Here is a 16757-nt window from a genome sequence, read left to right as displayed (position 1 = left end):
ATAATCACTTCCCTCAATCTGCTGGCAATGCTCCTACTAATGCAGCCCAGTATCCTGTTGGCCTTCTTGGCAACAAGGGCACACTGCTGACTCATATCCAGCTTCTCATCCACTATAATCCCCAGGTCCTTTCTTGCAGAACTGCTGCTTAGCCAGTCGGTCCCCAGCCTGTAGCAGTGCATGGGATTCTTCCGTCCTAACTGCAGGACTCTGCACTTGTCCTTGTTGAACCTCATCAGATTTCTTTTAGCCCAATCCTCCAATTGGTTTGGTCACTCTGGACCCTATCCCTACCTTCCAGCATATCTACCTCTCCCCACAGCTTAGTGTCATCCATGAACTTTCTGAAGGTGCAATCCATTCAGGGCAAGCTTTAGGAAGTGCGGGGCCCAATTCGAACATTTTCAGTGGGTCCCCGGCAGGGATGACTAAAAAAAACCATGTAAAAAACCCCTCTAATTTCTTCCATGTATTATTTACTTTCCATAACTATATCAATATCAACATTGTATATTACGTACATTGCATCATATATTACAAATATCAAGTTGGTTAAGAGGAACTTTATTGTACACCTCACCTCTCTGTTTTTAAAACTTTATCTTCCTTGCTTTTTGTTCAGCAAAATCTTTCAGTATATTGCCTAACTGTAAGCTCTTCATTACTTCGCATTCAATTGACATGATTGCCAAACTGTTTAATTGGTCTTCCTGCATTGTAGATCGCAGATATGTTTTAATTAGATTTAACTTTGAGAAGCTCCTCTCTCCTGAGGCTACAGTTCCTGGAATAGTCAGGAAGATTCGAATTGCTATAAATAAATTTGGGAATGCTGTTGATCGGTTATTATATGCAAGAAATTGAAGCATTTTTAGGGGGTTTCTACAATCAGACAGAAGAATTGGCTTTAATGCTTCCAGTTCTTCACAAAGCATGTAGCCATTTAGGTCAGCTGATTTTACAGTTGAAACTTCTTCGTTTTCCTGCACCAGTTTCACCTCTGTCAATGCGAGTTCCAGATCTGCAGCAGATTTTCGTAGTGTGTCCTTGGGAAGATTTTTGAATTCACATAAAAATCCAAATAAACTCACATGCTTTTGTAACTGTTCAAACCTCGGTTCAAGTGACTGTAAAGCTTTGTCTAACACTTGATTGAAGCATTGCACTCTGTAAGCGTCTTTTGCATCAGAAAAAGGCTCGTCTGCAGACTCGTACTCAAATTGTTTTCGTTTGCGCAAGCTTTTAGTCTGGAATACTGGAGTCACATCTAGATCTTTGGCGAGTTCATTGGCACCAATTAACACTTCTTGAAAACCCTTCTCTCGGTACGTTTTTAACCAGTTACAAAGCTTTTTGAAAGAAGAAATTCCTGCAGAAATATCCATTGTATCACTCTGTAGCTCTTTGCTCACAAAATTCACTTGAAAAAGTAAATCGTGCCAGAAAACTAGTGAAACCAAAAACTTATAATTCTTCATTTGAATAGCCAGCCATTCAGCTTCATTTTTTGCTTGAGCATCATCAGTTGTTTCTGCTACCTCTACGAGGGCATCATAAAACTCCCCTGCTTGGTTCCGCAGAGCCTTAACGCTTTGCATTGAACATTCCCAGCGTGTTTCGCAAAGAGGCTTTACAGAAAAGCCAGTAACATGGTTTCTAAAAATAGTCCATCTTTTAGTAGATGCAGAAAAAAGGACATAAATATGCTGCAAGGCTCCGAAGAAACTCATCACATCTGGACATGTTTTGGCCACGTCTCCCAAAAAGAGATTATAGTTGTGACATGCATGACACGGTGTAAAAAAAGCTCTTGGGTTTGTTTTCAAAAGTCGTGCTTGTACACCTGATATGTTTCCCTTCATATCTGCGCCGTTGTCATAGCCCTGCCCACGAATATTTGCAACGTCCAATCCCAGGTCTTCGAGTTCACTTAAAAGGATATTGTAAAAACATTCACCTGTGCTGCTTTCTACTACTATGAACTTAATGAAATGTTCGTATACTCCTGCCGGAATATTTGGTGATACACCATCAGCCACATACCTAATTGTCAATGACATTTGGTCTTGGTGACTAATGTCAGAAGTGCAGTCAAGTATAATAGCAAAATATTTAGCAGCCTTGATTCGAGCTATTATTTCATGTTTAACAGCATTCCCTACAATACTAATAAGTTCGTTTTGAATGTTTTTCCCTAAATAACGGTCATGTATTTCTTTGTTCTTGATTCTTTGCAAATGTTCCTCCATCACTGGGTCAAACTTTCCCAATAATTCAATAACTCCAAGAAAATTTCCATTGTATGATGTTGTTGCGGAGTATTGGGGGACTCAGGGCCCTGCACCCCCGGCTTCCTGCGATTCACCATGTCTCTCAGCCAGCCAGTAAAGCAGGTTTATTTGGATGACAGGAATACAGTCCAAGACAGGTCTTGCAGGCACAGACAACAGGGCCCCCCTCAGTTAGGTCCAGCTTGGGGTCCCAGGGCATGCCAGCCCACCCCCCTTTGGGGGGTCAGAGCCATCTCTGCCCCCCAGCCATCTCTCCAGCCTCCTTCTAGCCTGCTTCCAGCACCCTCCTTTTGCGACCCCTCCCACAGCCTTTGTTCAGTTTCCCGGGCTAAGGCGTCACCTCACCTTCAACCCCTTCCTGGGTTCTCATGTTACACACTCAGGTATGCGCCCTCGGGCGCCCTCGGGCAGATCCCATCCTGCAATGCAGACTATCCCAGCACACTCCCCTGTCAGCATTCACAGACCACCGTGAGAACAGGCCCAGTTCGTCACATCTCTCCCCCCTTCGAGACCGAACTGAGCAGGGTCACTTTAGCCAGTGACCCGGGGAAGTTCGAACCTACCCCCGTTCCCATGGATGCCCCCGCATCCCTCCCATTCCTTGGTGAGAATTACACCAGGCCCCTCCAGTTTCACGCTCCCCCTTAGGTTGGGGTTGCTTGATGGCACTCGCAGTTCGCATGTGGGAAGGTTTATGCGGCCTGCGCCCTTTTCCCACCCCCATACCTCTGGGGCTCCAACTGGGCTGTGGTCTTCTCCCAGCGCTCCAGTCTGGAGGTCTGTGCTTTGGGCTCTCTTGGTTTAGAGCCGCCCTTTTTACCTTGGCCACCCTCCGAAAAGGCTCCTCTATGCTGGGCAAGGGTCCTAAAGCTGTTTTCCCCTTGTCCCAGGCCTTCCTCCCTCTCTGACAGGGGTCACAGGATCCGCAGTACTGTCGGACAGTAACAAAGACCCCAGGCCAGTAAAAGCTCCGTAGCAGCCTCTGCTGGGTACGCCAGGTTCCCTGGTGCCCTGAGAGGGGAATGTCATGGGCCCGGCACAGCAGCTGGCGGCGATACTTCTGGGGTACCACCAGCTGCCTCCTGATCCCCCCTGACTCCATTTTCCCTGGGGGAGCCCATTCTCGGTACAGGAACCCCTTCTCCCACAGGAACCTTTTCCGGCCACCTCGTCCCATGGTCTGTACCGCATTGAGGTCGGCCAGGTCCCTTATCTTCCGCAAGGAGGGATCTCTCTGCAACTCGGCCTGGAACTCAGCAGCTGGGACGGGGATGGCCACCTGCTCTTTCTCGCCCGCTGGGTCCGAAGCTGCAGCCTCCCTGAGCCGCGTCCCTGGGCGTTCCCTCCCCACCAGGTTAGAGTCCCGCGCCTCAGGCAAGGCACCCCCCCCAAGGCCAGGGCGCAGTGCCCCTCGCCGGCTCTGACCGCGGGTCACAACTAAGGCGGTCTGGGGGCTGCTGGGCCAGTCCTCTAGGTCCCCCCCCATCAACACCTCAGTGGGCAAATGGTGGTGCACTCCCACGTCCTTGGGGCCCTCCTTGGCCCCCCATTTCAGGTGTACCCTCGCTACGGGGACCTTGAATGGGGTCCCGCCCACCCCGGTCAGGGTCAGGAAGGTGTTGGGCACCACCCGATCTGGGGCCACCACCTCGGGCCGGGCCAGTGTCACCTCTGCGCCCGTGTCCCAGTAACCATAAACTTCCTTCCCATCCACCTCCAGGGGAACAAGGCACTCGCTCCGCAGGGACAGCCCCGCGCCAACCCTGTAAACGGAGAACTTTGAATCCGGAGCATCTGGCCCCCCAGAGAAGCTGGCCTGGGGCTCTCCTCCCTCCTTAGCAGGTGGTACTCTGCCAGCCCCCCTTCCCTGGGAATGCTGCCTCTCACCGGGCTGGGTCTCTACCCAGTCAACCCTCTGTGGGTTCGGCCTGCTCAGTCTGTCCCTGAGCCTGGGGCACTGGGCCCGTATGTGGCCCTTTTGGCCACAGTGGTAGCAGCCCATGTCCCATGGGTCCCCTTGAGTGGGTCGGATGGTCCTGATGCCGGATGTTCCCCTCTGATGGGGTTTTTCTGTATTTTCCCACGGGGAGGTCCCATGGTGACTCTCTCTCTGCGTTGTGGTGGGATTGCTCCTTTGGGACTCCTCCCTGCCACCCCCTGACCGGCTCTTTACAAACTCATCAGCCAGCTGCCCGGCGTGTCGCGGGTTCTCTGGCTTTCTGTCCACCAACCACAGCCTCAGGTCGGATGGGCACCGCTCATACAGTTGCTCCAGTACCAGCAGTTTAATCAGGTCCTCCTTCGTCTGGGCCCCACCAGCCCACTTGCTGGCATATCTTTCCATGCGGGCGGCTAGTTGCAGATATGAGATCTCAGGGGTTTTATCTTGACTCCGGAACCTTTCCCGGTACATCTCAGGAGTCAGCCCAAACTCTCGTAGCAGGGCCTTTTTGAATAGTTCGTAGTCCCCTTTCTCTGCCTCTCCCAGTTGGCGGTACAATGCCACGGATTTGGGGTCCAGTAAGGGGGTAAGGACCCGGAGTCTGTCCGCGGGATCCACCCGGTGCAGCTCGCAGGCCGTCTCAAAGGCCTCCAGGAAGTCATCCATGTCCTCCCCCTCCTTGTATGGGGCCATGATGCACTTATCAAAGCTCCGTGCAGTCCTGGGTCCCCCCTCACTCACCGCAGCCGGGGGTTCGCTGCCCTTCAATCTCGCCAGTTCCAGGTCATGCTGACGCTGTCTCTCATTCTCCTGTCTCTGTCTCTCATTCTCCTCCCGGTTCTGCTGACGCTGTCTCTCTTTCTCCTCCCGTTCACGCTCATGCTGTCTCTCTTTCTCCTCCCGTTCATGCTGTCTCTGTCTCTCTTTCTCCTCCCGTTCATGCTGTCTCTGTTGTTCACGATCCTCCAGCTCTCTCAGTTTTAGCTCTTTCTCCCATTCCAGCCAATTCCGCTCCCCGGATGCCGAACGTCGCCGGGAGGATCCTCTGCTGGCCGGCGAGCTTCGCCGGGGGGACCCCCTGCTGGCCGGGGGGGCCACGGCGCCTTCGGTATTTGCTGGGCTCCTCCCCACCCTTCCCCTAGGCATAGGAAGGAGGGGTCTCGGGACGCCCTCAGCAGCCGGCTGACCACTCCCAGCTGGGACAGACACTGGTGCCTGCGCTGCATTTGCCAGGCTGCTTCCCTGAGACACAGGGATCAGTTCATTCGCGCGATCTTCTGCCTCCAGCTGGGCAATGAGCTGTTCTTTGGTGAGCCTCCCAATGCGCAGCCGCCTCTGCTTGCACAGCTCCACCAGGTCGCTCTTAAGCCGCTTGGCATACATCTTCCTGCTGGCCACTCACCGGCCTGTGTGCTCACAGCTCCCCACAGTTCCCAGGGGGCCCCCTAGTGTGCCAGCCCTTCTCGAGGTCACCACCTCTCTGCCAGGGTCGAGCTGCAGACTCCTCCGCCCCTGGGACCACTCGCTGCGATCCCCTCGGGGGACCCTGTTACTGCAAAAGTCCTTCTCGCTGGTCACACACTCCCAGGGGTAATAACCGTCTCTCTCTCACTCTTCAGCGCGCCTGGTCCCCGTCAATCCCCCTTCGTTTTACTGCTCCCCAGTCACTTACTGCAGGAAGCGCCGTCCACGGGGTGCAGTAGATCCCACCGCTGCCACCAGTTGTTGCGGAGTATTGGGGGACTCAGGGCCCTGCACCCCCGGCTTCCTGCGATTCACCATGTCTCTCAGCCAGCCAGTAAAGCAGAAGGTTTATTTGGATGACAGGAATACAGTCCAAGACAGGTCTTGCAGGCACAGACAACAGGGCCCCCCTCAGTTAGGTCCAGCTTGGGGTCCCAGGGCATGCCAGCCCACCCCCCTTTGGGGGGTCAGAGCCATCTCTGCCCCCCAGCCATCTCTCCAGCCTCCTTCTAGCCTGCTTCCAGCACCCTCCTTTTGCGACCCCTCCCACAGCCTTTGTTCAGTTTCCCGGGCTAAGGCGTCACCTCACCTTCAACCCCTTCCTGGGTTCTCATGTTACACACTCAGGTATGCGCCCTCGGGCAGATCCCATCCTGCAATGCAGACTATCCCAGCACACTCCCCTGTCAGCATTCACAGACCACCGTGAGAACAGGCCCAGTTCGTCACAGATGTTCCCAGCCGCTCATCAGATCCATGAAATGATAAGTTTCGTTCCGCTAGCAACTGAACGACAGCGACTAGTCTCTCAAAAACTTGATGCCAGCGTTTTGCTTCTTGGTCAATAAGTTTTTGTTGTATTGCATCAATGTTTTTTCCAGCAGATAACCTTTGCTGAAGGTCGCAGCAACTAAGCACAGCTTGTAAATGTCCTTTTGAGTTTTCGTGCTCGGCCAATATTGTATGAATATTAGACCAGTCATTAAAGCCTGGTTAGATGCTAATGAACTTGTCACATTATTGCAAAAAATCTTACAGTAATAACAAAAGATCTTGTCGGCTGACACGGAGTATATCACCCACGGACGAGGTACAATTTCACCATTTGAAAGTTTCCTTTTGCAGTGAAAGTTTGAAAAGTGTTGCCCAATCTTATTTTTAGGGAAATCTTCTCCAATAATTTGAGGCGGCCCTTGTTTTACTAAATACTCCCTGATATGCTGGCTAATGTATTCTGGCCAAGTTGCAGGATCATCAGATATTTCTATCTGGTCAGCCGAGTTGAAGTTGCCTTTCTGTTCTGGATCTAAACCACTCGCATCTTTATTAGCAGAAAAGCATTCTTGACCCTCAGTACCTTCAGCATCAGTTACAACCCTTTTTGTAGTCTTCTCTTCACCTTGCCTGTCTTGAGTGTCTTCTTCAGACTGATTTGGCTCTTCAAATTCTTCGTCGTTGCTGTCATTCTCTGTCTGTGTCGTGTGTTCTACTGGAGACTTTTCAACCATATCTGCATCTTCACGGAGCTCTTCTGTCTCAACAGTAGAATCAGGTCTGCTAAAATACTTGCTTAAAGCACCCTTTTGCTTCTGTCTTTCAACTGCCTTTGCCTTGTATAGGGCTCTTTTCTTACTCCCACATGGGTACTTTCTACCCATGTCTCTTGATCTCTTACCCATATTGATAGACGTCACCACATTCTAAAAGAATATTAATTATAGATTTTCACTTTCATATTAGGAAAATAATTTGTGTTTTGATAGTTGGCTGGCTGCAGGCAGGGCAGGGGGTGTGGGGCTGGCTGCAGGGGCTGGTGCGGGGCTGGCTGGGTGCGGGGCTGCAGGCAGGGCACGGGGCTGGCTGCGGGCAGGGGCTGGAGGTGCAGCAGGGGGTGCGGGGCTGGAGACAGGGCAGGGGGTGCAGGCAGGGGCTGGCTGTGGGCAGGCGGTATGGGCAGGGGCTGGAGGTGCAGCAGGGGGTGCGGAGCTGGAGACAGGGCAGGGGGTGCGGGGTGGGAAGCAGGGCAGGGGGGTGGGCAGCAGGGGCTGGATGTGGGCAGAGCAGGGGGTGCAGCAGAGGATGCAGCAGGGGTTGGAGACGGGCTGGGGGTGCAGGGCTGAAGGCAGGGCAGGGGGTGCAGCAGGAGGTGCGGGGCTGGAGGCAGGGCAGGGGGTGCGGGGCTGGCTGGAGACAGGAGGTGGCTGGAGACAGGGTGGCGGTGCAGGCAGCAGGGGCCGGAGTCAGGGGCTGGGGCTGCAGGGGGTGCAGACAGGGGGTGCAGGGCTGGAGGCAGGGCAGGGGGTGCAACAGGAGGTGCGGGGCTGGAGGCAGGGCAGGGGGTGCAGCAGGGGGTGCGGGGCTGGAGGCAGGGCAGGGGGTGCAGCAGGAGGTGCGGGGCTGGAGGCAGGGGCAGGGGGTGCAGCAGGAGGTGCGGGGCTGGAGGCAGGGGGTGCGGGGCTGCGGGCAGGGGCAGGGGGTGCGGGGCTGCGGGCAGGGGCAGGGGGTGCGGGGCTGCGGGCAGGGGCAGGGGGTGCGGGGCTGCGGGCAGGGGCAGGGGGTGCGGGGCTGCGGGCAGGGCAGGGGGTGCGGGGCTGCGGGCAGGGCAGGGGGTGCGGGGCTGCGGGCAGGGCAGGGGGTGCGGGGCTGCGGGCAGGGCAGGGGGTGCGGGGCTGCGGGCAGGGCAGGGGGTGCGGGGCTGCGGGCAGGAGGTGCGGGGCTGGAGGCAGGGCAGGGGGTACAGCAGGGGGCGTGGGGCTGGAGGCAGGGCAGGGGGTGTGGGGCTGTGGGCAAGGCAGGGGGTGTGAGGCTGGAGGCAGGGCAGGGGGTGCAGCAGGGGGTGTGGGGCTGGAGGCAGGGCAGGGGGTGCGGGGCTGGAGGCAGGGCAGGGGGTGCAGCAGGGGGTGTGGGGCTGGAGGCAAGGCAGGGGGTGTGGGGCTGCGGGCAAGGCAGGGGGTGTGGGGCTGCGGGCAAGGCAGGGGGTGTGGGGCTGGAGGTGTGGGGCTGGAGGCAGGGCAGGGGGTGCAGCAGGGGGTGTGGGGCTGCGGGCAGGGCAGGGGGTGCAGACAGTGGCTGGCTGCAGGCAGGGGGTGCAGGCAGGAGGTTTGGGGCTGGAGGCAGGGCAGGGGGTGCAGCAGGGGGTGCGGGGCTGGAGGCAGGGCAGGGGGTGCAGCAGGGGGTGCGGGGCTGGAGGCAGGGCAGGGGGTGCAGCAGGGGGTGCGGGGCTGGAGGCAGGGCAGGGGGTGCAGCAGGGGGTGCGGGGCTGGAGGCAGGGCAGGGGGTGCAGCAGGAGGTGCGGGGCTGGAGGCAGGGGAGGGGGTGCAGCAGGAGGTGCGGGGCTGGAGGCAGGGGAGGGGGTGCAGCAGGGGGTGCGGGGCTGGAGGCAGGGCAGGGGGTGCAGCAGGGGGTGCGGGGCTGGAGGCAGGGCAGGGGCTGCAGGGGGTGCGGGGCTGGAGGCAGGGCAGGGGGTGCAGCAGGGGGTGCGGGGCTGGAGGCAGGGCAGGGGGTGCAGCAGGGGGTGCGGGGCTGGAGGCAGGGGCAGGGGGTGCAGCAGGGGGTGCGGGGCTGGAGGCAGGGCAGGGGGTGCAGCAGGGGGTGCGGGGCTGGAGGCAGGGCAGGGGGTGCAGCAGGGGGTGTGGGGCTGGAGGCAGGGGCAGGGGGTGCAGGCAGGAGGTGTGGGGCTGGAGGCAGGGCAGGGGGTGCAGCAGGGGGTGTGGGGCTGCGGGCAGGGCAGGGGGTGCAGACAGTGGCTGGCTGCAGGCAGGGGGTGCAGGCAGGAGGTTTGGGGCTGGAGGCAGGGCAGGGGGTGCAGCAGGGGGTGCGGGGCTGGAGGCAGGGCAGGGGGTGCAGCAGGGGGTGCGGGGCTGGAGGCAGGGCAGGGGGTGCAGCAGGAGGTGCGGGGCTGGAGGCAGGGGAGGGGGTGCAGCAGGAGGTGCGGGGCTGGAGGCAGGGGAGGGGGTGCAGCAGGGGGTGCGGGGCTGGAGGCAGGGCAGGGGCTGCAGGGGGTGCGGGGCTGGAGGCAGGGCAGGGGCTGCAGGGGGTGCGGGGCTGGAGGCAGGGCAGGGGGTGCAGCAGGGGGTGCGGGGCTGGAGGCAGGGCAGGGGGTGCAGCAGGGGGTGTGGGGCTGGAGGCAGGGGCAGGGGGTGCAGGCAGGAGGTGTGGGGCTGGAGGCAGAGCAGGGGGTGCGGGGCTGGAGGCAGGGCAGGGGGTGCAGCAGGGGGTGCGGGGCTGGAGGCAGGGCAGGGGGTGCAGCAGGGGGTGCGGGGCTGGAGGCAGGGCAGGGGGTGCAGGGGGTGCGGGGCTGGAGACAGGGGCAGGGCAGGGGGTGCAGGCAGGGGGTGTGGGGCTGGAGGCAGGGCAGGGGGTGCAGCAGAGGGTGCGGGGCTGGAGGCAGGGCAGGGGGTGCAGCAGGGGGTGCGGGGCTGGAGGCAGGGCAGGGGGTGCAGCAGGGGGTGCGGGGCTGGAGGCAGGGGCAGGGCAGGGGGTGCAGGCAGGGGGTGCGGGGCTGGAGGCAGGGCAGGGGGTGCAGCAGGGGGTGCGGGGCTGGAGGCAGGGCAGGGGGTGCAGCAGGGGGTGCGGGGCTGGAGGCAGGGCAGGGGGTGCAGCAGGGGGTGCGGGGCTGGAGGCAGGGCAGGGGGTGCAGCAGGGGGTGCGGGGCTGGAGACAGGGGCAGGGCAGGGGGTGCAGGCAGGGGGTGTGGGGCTGGAGGCAGGGCAGGGGGTGCAGCAGGGGGTGCGGGGCTGGAGGCAGGGCAGGGGGTGCAGCAGGGGGTGCGGGGCTGGAGGCAGGGCAGGGGGTGCAGCAGGGGGTGCGGGGCTGGAGGCAGGGCAGGGGGTGCAGCAGGGGGTGCGGGGCTGGAGGCAGGGGCAGGGCAGGGGGTGCAGGCAGGGGGTGCGGGGCTGGAGGCAGGGCAGGGGGTGCAGCAGGGGGTGCGGGGCTGGAGGCAGGGGCAGGGCAGGGGGTGCAGGCAGGGGGTGCGGGGCTGGAGGCAGGGCAGGGGGTGCAGCAGGGGGTGCGGGGCTGGAGGCAGGGCAGGGGGTGCAGCAGGGGGTGCGGGGCTGGAGGCAGGGCAGGGGGTGCAGCAGGGGGTGCGGGGTTGGAGGCAGGGCAGGGGGTGCAGCAGGGGGTGCGGGGCTGGAGGCAGGGCAGGGGGTGCAGCAGGGGGTGCGGGGCTGGAGGCAGGGCAGGGGGTGCAGCAGGGGGTGTGGGGCTGCGGGCAGGGCTGGGGGTGCAGACAGTGGCTGGCTGCAGGCAGGGGGTGCAGGCAGGAGGTGCGGGGCTGGAGGCAGGGCAGGGGGTGCAGCAGGGGGTGCGGGGCTGGAGGCAGGGCAGGGGGTGCAGGCAGGAGGTGCGGGGCTGGAGGCAGGGCAGGGGGTGCAGCAGGGGGTGCGGGGCTGGAGGCAGGGCAGGGGGTGCAGCAGGGGGTGCGGGGCTGGAGGCAGGGCAGGGGGTGCAGCAGGGGGTGCGGGGCTGGAGGCAGGGGCAGGGGGTGCAGGCAGGAGGTGTGGGGCTGGAGGCAGGGCAGGGGGTGCAGCAGGGGGTGCGGGGCTGGAGGCAGGGCAGGGGGTGCGGGGCTGGAGGCAGGGCAGGGGGTGCAGCAGGGGGTGCGGGGCTGGAGGCAGGGCAGGGGGTGCAGGGGGTGCGGGGCTGGAGGCAGGGCAGGGGGTGCGGGGCTGGAGGCAGGGCAGGGGGTGCAGCAGGGGGTGCGGGGCTGGAGGCAGGGCAGGGGGTGCAGGGGGTGCGGGGCTGGAGGCAGGGCAGGGGGTGCGGGGCTGGAGGCAGGGCAGGGGGTGCAGCAGGGGGTGCGGGGCTGGAGGCAGGGGCAGGGGGTGCAGGCAGGAGGTGTGGGGCTGGAGGCAGGGCAGGGGGTGCAGCAGGGGGTGCGGGGCTGGAGGCAGGGCAGGGGGTGCAGGGGGTGCGGGGCTGGAGGCAGGGCAGGGGGTGCGGGGCTGGAGGCAGGGCAGGGGGTGCAGACAGTGGCTGGCTGCGGGCAGGGGGTGCGGCAGGGGGTGCGGGGCTGGAGGCAGGGCAGGGGGTGCAGCAGGGGGTGCGGGGCTGGAGGCAGGGGCAGGGGGTGCAGGGGGTGCGGGGCTGGAGGCAGGGCAGGGGGTGCAGACAGTGGCTGGCTGCAGGCAGGGGGTGCGGCAGGGGGTGCGGGGCTGGAGGCAGGGGCAGGGGGTGCAGACAGTGGCTGGCTGCAGGCAGGGGGTGCGGCAGGGGGTGCGGGGCTGGAGGCAGGGGCAGGGGGTGCAGGGGGTGCGGGGCTGGAGGCAGGGCAGGGGGTGCAGGGGGTGCGGGGCTGGAGGCAGGGCAGGGGGTGCAGGCAGGAGGTGTGGGGCTGGAGGCAGGGCGGGGGGTGCAGACAGTGGCTGGCTGCGGGCAGGGGGTGCGGCAGGGCAGGGGGTCGCGGACTCACCGGGAAGGCGCCTTGGAGCCGCAGGACGCAGCCGGGGACCCACCAGGCAGCAGCGGGAGCCCCAGGGCCAGGCGGCGGCCCACGTGGCTCCTGCAGCGCAGCGCAGCGCCCCCGGCGGCCGGAGGAGGAATTACACACTGCCCGGCCGCAGCGCCCCCCTCGCAGGGAAGCCGGTTAACAAGCGGCTCTAAAACCGCTTCCAAATGTAACAACCGGTTCGTGCGAACCGGCTCCAGCTCAGCCCTGGCTGAGGGGTCGGAGCCGGCCCCGGTCTGTACGGGACGTGCCCCCTCCTGGGGGGGGCCTGGGGCTCTGGCGGCTATTTAAAGGACCAGGGCGGTGGAGGCAGCTGGTGTCAAGGGGCCTTTCAATAGCCCCTGGAGCCCCCTGCCCTCCCCCCCCCCCAGGGCTCCAGCAGTGGGGCTCCGGTGGCCATTTAAATTGCCCCCTGGGAAGCCGGGCTGCCCCCATACGGCATACTGGCGGTGGCAAGGGCGCGGGGACTCGGCCCAAAGCCGGCCCTGCATCCCATCAGCCAGGTCTTAAATGAAGATGTTGGACAACACCGGCCCCAGGACCGACCATGGGGCACGCCGCTTGATCCCGGCTGCCAACTAGACATGGAGCCATTGATCGCTACCCGTTGAGCCCGACGATCTAGCCAGCTTTCTATCCACCGTACAGTCCATTCATCCAATCCATACTTCTTTAACTTGATGGCAAGAATACTGTGGGAGACCGTATCAAAAGCTTTGCTAAAGTCAAGGTATATCCCGTCCACCACTTTCCCCATATCCACAGAGCCAGTTATCTCATCACAGAAGGCAATCAGGTTGGTCAGGCATGACTTGCCCTTGGTGACTCCATGTTGACTGTTTCTGATCACTTTCCTCTCCTCCAAGTGCTTCAAAATGGATTCCTTGAGGACCTGCTCCATGAGTTTTCCAGGGACTGAGGGGATGCTGACCGGTCTGTATTTCCCTGGATTCTCCTCCTTTCCTTTTTTAAAGATGGGCGCTATATTTGCCTTTTCCAGGCGTCCAGGCCCTCCCCCGATTGCCACGAGTTTTCAAAGATAATGGCCAATGGCTCTGCAATCACATCCGCCAACTCCTTCAGCACCCTCGGATGCATTAGATCCGGCCCCATGTACTCGTGCATGTCCAGCTTTTCTAAATAGTCCTTAACGTGTTCTTTCACCACTGAGGGCTGCTCACCTCCTCCCCACACTGTGCTGCCCCAGCGCAGCACTTTGGGAGCTGACCTTGTCTGTGAAGACCAAGGCAAAAAAAGCTGCGAGTACTTCACCTTTTTCCACATCCTCTGTCACTAGGTTGCCTCCCACACTTTCCCTGACCTTCTTTTTGTTGCTAACATACCTGTAGAAACCCTTCTTGTTACCCTTCACATCCCTTGCTAGCTGCAAGGACAGGCAGATGATCAGATTAGATGGGATGAGTCCCCAGGACAGTCCCAGTCATTGGGTCAGATTTGTATGAGTACAAATTAGATTCGAGAATTTCATATGAATTTCAGATATGTGACATAGCCTCAGAACTGGCCCCCGTGCTCCCTCCTGCCCGCCCATCCTTGACCCCAGAAAACCCCATCCACGCCTTCATCAATTGTCATCCGCTCCCAACCTCAGACCCAGCTCCTTAGCACCCTCCCTCTGCACCTGTCAGTGCCTGGGTTTCTATTGGTATTTGTTAGATACAAAGAAAATAGACCCAGTGTTTCCAGTCAGAGAAGAGATAGAGAGCGCTACAGATCCATCAAGGGAGTTTAGCTGACACCATGGCAATAAACCAAAGCCCCAGTGGCTTACGGTGGCATCAGAAGGCAGAGCTGTTTTCCTAGCCTGATTCACAGTTTTCTTGCCCTGCTGTTGCATTCTGTGGGCCTGAGTCTCTGTTACTCCTATCCTGCACTTGGGGTGCTCTGTTGCATTCTGAGGCCCTGCCCAGCCCCCAGTGGAAGTAACTTGTACTCTGCTTCCCTTTGTCCCTGGGAAGCAGAGAACAGCTGTAATGCAGTGCGCTCTGGCCACACACCCTACATGCACCCCATGCCAGGGCCTGGGAGCAGGGACAGTGAAAAACCCTTGTGGCCATTCCACACTGGCTGGAGAGGACCCTACCTAAGAGGGCTGGTGCTGGACATTCTATGCTGTAAAGGTGCCTTAGAGTATCAGTGACTCAGGCCCTGGATGTTTAAAGGTAATCCCCAAACTCCAGATTCGGAGAAACCTGCCTGGGCCCCAGCCCCCTACACCCTGACTCTTCCACACGGACCGAGCCAGTCCCTAGCGCCAGCCGCTGGCGCCCCCAGGCATCAGGGCAGTCCAAACCCAGATCCCAGTCTTTGGCGAGACTCCGTTGGAGTCATTGGGGTGGTACCAGGACATGGGTTGGACACAGGAGGATCAAGAGGGACAAACAGAACCAACAGGAGTAAAGGTTGCAGGGGGTTAAGTGCAGGGCCGGCTCCAGGCACCAGCTTAACAAGCAGGTGCTTGGGGCGGCCAAGGGAGAGGGGCGGCACCTGCGGCAATTCGGGGGCGGCAGGTCCCTCACTCCCTCTCGGAGCGAAGGACCTGCCGCTGCCGATCGCGGCTTTTTTTTTTTGCTTGGTGCGGCAGAAATGCTGGAGCCGGCCCTGGTTAAGTGTTTAGACCATGCTGGGGGTGGGGGGAATTGGGGCATCAGAGGGGACTCAGCCAAACATGCAGTGAGACCTCAGGGTGTCTGAACAGGACTGGCCTGTCAGGGCCCAATCCTGCAAAGTGCTGAGTGCCCTCGATTCCCAGTAACTGATGGGAGTTCTCGGCGCTGAGCCCCTTGCAGGACTGACCCAGGTGCCAGGTAGAGGATTCCTAACCCAGTTACAATCCGGAGGAACAAACCTTGATTAACCCTCCGCCCCCTACATGTAACTGAGTGTATGGGGTGGGGGGAACCAACTTTATCCCAGCCCTAGAACCTCCAGGGTTGTCCCTAGAACCAGCTGGGTGCTACAACAGTGACACCCAGCTGGTGTCTGCCTCTGCCCTGTCCTGCCACCACTGCCTCCAGCGGGCAAGAGCCCAGATCTGTCTCCCAGGCCCCATCCTGTTGATTGCAGGGTATTCCTAGAGGTGCCCATCACTGGGGTATCTGGCCTCTAGGTCTGTGGTAGCCTGGGCCTCTCTGCAGGGGCGAGAAGATGGAGCTGAGCGAAGGGAAAGGAAAGAAGATACCCCGGAGTCTGCTGGGAGAGGGTCTCTGCCCCCTTTCTGCCAGCTCTGCCCCACCCCTCGAGTCCTGGCTGATTCCTCCCAGGGCAGCAGGCTAGGGGGAAGGGGGGCTCTAAGGGCAGAGGCTAAATCCATTGAAGCCAATGAGAGTTTTGCCAGAGACTACACTCGGGGCGGGTGGGAGGCTGGGGGCTGAGCAGGCTCCCCAGGGGGCCTGGGGAAGGGGGCGGCTCAGCCCAAGGAGGAGTTTATTTCCCCCCCCACCCCAGGCAGTGCTTTGCCTCCCGCCTGGGCCCCCTGCTGAAGCCAGCCTCTGGCAGCCTCTTAACATTCTCCTCAGCGCCAGCTCCTCCACCAAAGGCATCTGGAGGTGTCGGCATCACTGCGTGGGCACCGCACGTCAGCGGGAGCCGGGGGGGGAGCGGGAGCCAGGCTGCCAGGCCTGCCCACCCCCTCTCATTAATCCTCTCCTTCCAGCGAGTCCCTCCCCCTGCCATTCATCCCCTGCCACCCCCTCCTCTCTCCATTAGCCTCCTCTTCTCCCCTCGCCCCTTGGCTTTCCCATTAAACCTCCTTCCCTCTCTCCCCCGGCTCTCCTTCCTCTCCTTCTCCCCGTCCCCCCCTCCCCTTTTCATTTAGCCAGGAAGCCAAAGGCCCCCCTTCCCTCTCCAGCCCCACTTGGGGGCACAAACACTCAGCCTGCTCCCCCAGGCTCCTGGTTTGTTATCAAAGGGCTGGGGGGGTTGATTGTCTCCCCCCACACCCCTACGCACACATGCCCTCTGCACTGGGGGCTGGGAGCCCTGTACTGGGGAAGGGGGCATGGCCCAGCGGGACCGCTCCAATGGCTGAGTTATATGCTGCCTCCAGCACTCTTCGAACCTGCTGCTTTCGTTCAGGAGCATGTCGCCACCTAGTGGTCAAGCTCACAGAGACGGTAAAGGACCTACTACGACTGCCGGTGCAGGGAGAGCTCCCTTCGCTCAAGGAGCTGACGCCTGAGTTCGGAACTGCAGGTCAAGGGCTCTCGTCCCAGCTCCCACGGGGACAGGGGGGCTCAGTGGGAGGGATGACCTGGGCCACTTTAACCAGCGCTGTGCCTCACTTTCCCATCCAGCCCAGCCCTTATTATCTCTCAAGCCAGGCCCCACACCCTGGCCAGCCGGCTGGGACAAATGGAGGAGGAGCAGGTGGTGCTGTTGCTGCTCTGAGCCGGGCTGATTTATTTGATGTGGGGGACAGGCTGCAGAGCCGGGCGGCGGGAGCACCCGGTCAGTGGCCGGACCACTTTTTGGCTGGGGTAAGCCTGCATGGCACTGTGACCCCGGGCGCCAGGTAACAATGTCACTCACTCCGATTTGGAAGGGGCGGGTATAGGGGTGAGACTGCTAGTGGAGGGCACCGGTGAAA

Source organism: Malaclemys terrapin, chromosome 24 (genome assembly GCF_027887155.1).
Source record: "Malaclemys terrapin pileata isolate rMalTer1 chromosome 24, rMalTer1.hap1, whole genome shotgun sequence".
NCBI classification, from domain to species: Eukaryota; Metazoa; Chordata; order Testudines; family Emydidae; genus Malaclemys; species Malaclemys terrapin.
Note: the sequence above shows the minus strand (reverse complement) of the source record.